This window comes from Aplysia californica, unplaced genomic scaffold, assembly GCF_000002075.1.
Source record: "Aplysia californica isolate F4 #8 unplaced genomic scaffold, AplCal3.0 scaffold02806, whole genome shotgun sequence".
Lineage (NCBI taxonomy): Eukaryota > Metazoa > Mollusca > Gastropoda > Aplysiida > Aplysiidae > Aplysia > Aplysia californica.
Genome location: NW_004800076.1, coordinates 1 through 5,197, shown reverse-complemented (window position 1 = coordinate 5,197; position 5,197 = coordinate 1). Strand labels below are relative to the sequence as shown.

Genomic DNA, 5,197 nt, shown 5'->3' with positions numbered 1-5,197 from the left:
GGGTCAAGGATGTGGGGGCAGGGGAAATAGTTGAATTGGCTTGTAGTGTGTGTGTGTGTGTGTGTGTGTGTGTGTGTGTGTGTGTGTGTGTGTGTCTGTGTCTGTGTCTGTGTCTGTCTGTGTGTCTGTCTGTCCTTCTGCTTCCTCTACATTTTAAGTCATTTGTTTTATATGAGAGTTATAAAGATATGACTCTCTGTGAGTTCAATGCAGACATATAATAATTGTATGTGTAGTGTGGTTTGTTTGTAGCCTGCTGAAAACGAGAAGTCCAGTCAGTCTTTTTGCTTTTTATCATGGGTCGTGGGGGAGACTAAAAGTTTGTGTTTGTGTTAATGTTCGGCTGGGCACCAACCAGAGTTTAATCAGTGTGTCCAGCAGTCCGTCTGTTTGTCCCTTTGGCTTGTCTAACCCTAGTATCTACCAACACCACTGCCCACCCACCCCGTGTGCTTTGGAGACCACCCCTCCCCCCCTGGACTAACGTTAATACAACAACCTGTTTGTTATTCTGTTCTCACACAATGTATATCTCAAATACAACAGTATCTTATGATTTGGCAAAGAAAGAAATGTCATGTTCACACAATTTTTGCATTAACACCTACTTTACTGAACTCACATTATTGAAAAAGAAATATTGTTTATTCTTACAATGATATCTTTCACAAAACTTGCTTGTTGCTCTTTGTGAATTTTGTGATCATTAGTTAGTACAGTTTGTATATCCCACCAGTGGGCGATTTGGTAATTTTGTTTAGCGTTGGGGATCACCCAGGTAGTGACAGTTGTTATTATACAACCCAACTGGAAATACTTGGAGGTGGGCGATGAGAAAAGTTAAGCCTCATAATCGTTGCAAAGTGGGCAATGACTATACAAAGATTGGCAAACACCGATTTGGAATAAGATTACGCAGAGTTTTGGAATATTGACAAATTTATTGTACAGTTTTTTGGACTTGCTGCAGACTAAGTAGAATTATATTCATTTTCATTAAACCCGTTTCAGTTATTTATTTGCTTATCTTCTCACTTTTGTTGATATTTTTTGTTCAGTTCTTCATAGTTTTCCCAGTTATTTGGATTTATTTCAATAATTTTTATTTGTTTATTTGTTATCACGACTGTGTTGATGTTGAGATTGTGTGAGTTTGTGAGTCTGTAGTTTTGATGTGAATGTGTGTCTGTGTGAATGTGTGTCTGTGAACTGTGAAGTGCCAGAATATTCTGTCTTCTGCTGCTGAGATAAAACAAGAGATGAAAAACTGAAGGGTTTATAGAAGTCTCAGGATAGGATATGAGAGGAGAATGGGGAGGGAAGCATAGATAGGTAGATAGAGAGAGAGAGACAGAGACAGAGACAGATAGACAGAGAGACAGAGACAGAGAGATCTAGGTTGCAAGGGTACGGGGGTTCGTAGAGGTGGGGATGACACTAATAAGATTGAAAAGAAATAGAGAGTGATCAGGAACGGTAGTGGGGAAAATGAGTGTGTTGTCATCATCTCTTGTCCCTGCAAAGGGGTCTCAGTCTAACAACTGTGTGTGACTGTTCTTCTTGTGAAAGAAGTGTGATTGAGTGTCTCGTCTTACTTTTTTGGGGGTCTCTCTTTTGTTTTTGATTATTACCATTTTTTTATTTCATTTGTTTTTTCACAATCTTCCTCTTGCTGTTTAATCTCCCTCCTCCTCCTCCTCTGAGTGAATTATTCTCTTTCTGGGGAGGGTGTCTTCCTTCTTTTGTCGCTTCGCCTTAACTCTTTAAGGATGTAACAGACATGTATGTCAAGATCGTCTGCAGTCAAAAAGGCAATGTTGCTGCTCATTTCGACCCATCAAACAAACAAAAAATCAGAAAAATGAATTTACAAAGTTCAATAATATGGGTTTTTATCTTGTTTTTAAAATTTTAAATTAAAGTTTCAGATAAAAAAACGAGAAGTGAAAAAACCTGTATTGATCACAAATTTATGCTTTTTTTTCTCCAAAGAAGAGTACATCTGATAATGTTGTCTAATGTGCATCCCCAAAGAGTTAAATCTTGGGAACTTGATCCCCCAACACTGTCCCTCACACTGTCCCACACATACTCTTGCACACTGTCCCTCACGTTGTCCCACACGTACTCTGCACACTCTTTCCCTTAACTGTTAAATGGCACTGACCCTCTTGGCTTCTGGGGCTGTTTCCTGTAACAGGTGAAAAAACTGACGGTCAGTCTCCAACGACTTCAGAGTTCTTCTAAAGACACGAGAGACACTCTCACTTCCGAGGTAAGCTTGGTAGGGGGCCAAGGGGAGGGAGGTGAAGGCACAGAAAGTGTTAATTTGCAGTTTCCATGGACACTCAAACTTGGGAAGTGGCCAAACTTTGGCGGCCATTTTTTTGCTAATTTTACCTCTAACTCCAAGAGATCCCTACTTCCTTTAGTTGCAAGTATCTTGACATCCATTAAATGTGCAGGAGTATTTTTTCCACCGAAAGGAATGCAAATGAACAGGCTTTATTAAGATGGTACCAATAAATCCTTATGCCCAAAAATTGATGAGCACCTGATTCCCCGTGCCATGATACTTGTTACGCATGCCTTTCACGTAGGAGACAGCGATCAGATGTTGCTTGTGGTATATTACATATGCCTTTTAAGATGCTACGGTTAGCAGCTTTCTTTTTCTTAAAATGTTTGGGATAGGATTTGGTTAGGGGCTTCTTTATCCTGCTTAATTGGCTGCTGTCAACAAAATCAATATGACAACTTTCAACAATATCATTATTTTAACTTTTAATATCAATATGTAATCATTCAACAATATCAGTATGTTAAGTTTCTGTATCAATATGTTATCTTTGAACAATATCAATATGTTATCTTTTGACAATATGAATATGTTAGCTTTCTACAAATCCAGTAACTTGTTTGCTCCAATATGTGCCTCAAACATGTCCTCAGGCTGTCAGTTTTACTTCAGTTTTAGAGTGTGTCATGGTGGTAAGCAGCAGGGATTTCTTCCCTGAACACAGTTTTTGTTTCAGCGACTGACATCCATCAGCGACTGACAGCCCCCCCACCCCACTCTCCAACCTCCTTTAGATTCTACTAATACTGTAGGCTATGGAAGTTTAGACTTCTCTTATTATTTGACCAAAAAAATTATTTGCTTTTTAGTTTTGCTTTTTTTCACTACTGCTCATATTATTATTTGTCAAACTTCTCTGCAACACTGTGCAGTATCTTCTAGTATCAGGTCTGTTTGTGAGCCTTAATACATGTTTCTGTTTGTTTGTTTGTTTTTTGCTTTTAAGTATTTTACAGCCCTATTGACACAATTTAAATCATTTTGGAGACGGGCTGCTTAGACCCTGCTTGTCAGGGCCAACCCGGGCTGAGAGGAATACAACATCCCACGAGAAAGACTGAGATATTCATAAAAGACTCTCCTCTCTCAGGAATAGAATGCGAGTGCCTAACCACTACACCACAGACATGCGTCATGCTGGAGTATTGACAACTACAGCAGACTGTGGAGAATGTTTGGACTTTTGTCTTGTCCCATGAAGTTTCCAGAACCTGTCTTTGTGGATGGCTGAACCAAAGTTACCCTCTACGTAATAAGGAATTGTGGAGAAATCAGTTTGGTTGCCACGTTCACTTTATTGTGCTGATGATGGGTGGTTGGAGGGCGCCACCACTGGGTTCTTTTTGTGTCTGTCTGTCCTGCTTTTTCCCAGCACTAAGTGAGTGACCGTTGCTTTACCCAAACACAAGAACACTGACTGGTGGCTGTTTGTCCCAGGTGTCTGACCGGCAAGAGACCATCCAGAAGCTGCGTGGGGAGAACCGTGACATCGAAGAGAAACTGCGGGAGGCTTTGAGCAGCGCCCAGCATCGGGGGGAGATGGTGAAACAGCTGAAGGAGGAGCTCAAACAGGCTACTGCCAAGGTGGGTGGGGGAGAGGGGATGGGGAGAGTGTGGGGAGTGGGAGAGGATGGGGAGAGTGGGGAGTGGGAGGGGGATGGGGAGAGTGTGGGGAGGGAGTGGGGGAGATGGTGAAACAGCTGAAGGAGGAGCTAAAACAGGCTAGTGCCAAGGTGGGTGGGAGGGAGGTGGAGGGGATGGTTGAAAGGGAAGGGGGTGAGGGGAGATGGTGAAACAGCTGAAGGAGGAGCTAACTAAAACAGGCTACTGCCATGATGAGGTGACTGTCAGAGGTGACAGTGGGACCGGTTGGGGTGGGGAATCAAATATGCTACTGCCAGGGTGAGGGAAACAGTTTTTAGTGAATAAAACACAAACGTTTTCTGATGGTTGAAGATGCTGTCTCTGTGCCTCTGGTACTTTTTTCTTTCTTATCCATCTTTCATTTCTCTTTTGTCTTGTTTCCCCCCCCAGCTCTACATAATTGTCTACGGTTTGGTATGTTATTGTTATTACTATTATTGTTGTCATTTTTATTGTTATAACTATATTATTGTCATATTGATATTGTTGTAAGTGCCATTATTATTTCTACTTTGACAGTCACATGTGAAGATTCTTACACTGAAATACCTCTCTCTCTCTCTGTCTCCCTCTCGCTCTCTCTCTCTCTCTCTTTCTCTTTCTCTCTCTCGCTTTCTCTCTCTCTCTCTGTCGCTTTCTCTCTCTCTCTCTTTCTCTCTCTCTCGCTTTCTCTGTCTCTCTGTCTCTGTCTCTCTTGCTCTCTCTGTCTCTGTCTCTGTCTCTCTTGCTCTCTCTGTCTCTGTCTCTGTCTCTGTCTCTCTCTGTGATGAGCTCATTGTCTGTTCTGATATACGGGATCTGATCCTCGACTAACTCTCTCTCTGTCTCTCGCTTTCTCTGAAACGAGCCCATTTTTATCTATGTCTGTTGTTCCCCCAGACCCAGGAGAGCCAAGCACGTCTGGAGGAGATGGAGCGAGAGAACCAGCAGCTTCAGAGTCGCTACACCGCGCAGGCAAAGGAGGTAACTGTGGCCAGACTGTCTGCTTGTACACGTACATAACATAGATAATGATAGTGATAATAGTTCGTCTTATGTACAGAACGATAATGATAATAATTTGTCCATCATGGAGTGATAATGTCCTTTCCTCCTCCCTCTATCTCTACTAGTTGATGATATTGATCTTTCTCCCCTCTTCTCTTCCTCTCTCCTCCTCTCCTCTTTTCTCCTCTCACCTTCTCACCTCACTGA

At 42.0% G+C, this 5,197-nt stretch overlaps 1 long non-coding RNA gene across 1 annotated transcript; it reads left to right on the top strand.

Moving 5' to 3' along the window:
* Positions 1–1,664: 1,664 nt before the first annotated feature.
* LOC101853367 lies at positions 1,665–5,136 on the top strand. The gene is made up of 3 exons (XR_001185526.2): positions 1,665–2,275; positions 3,797–3,943; positions 4,883–5,136. It is a non-coding gene; the product is annotated as an uncharacterized LOC101853367 (long non-coding RNA).
* Positions 5,137–5,197: the final 61 nt, after the last annotated feature.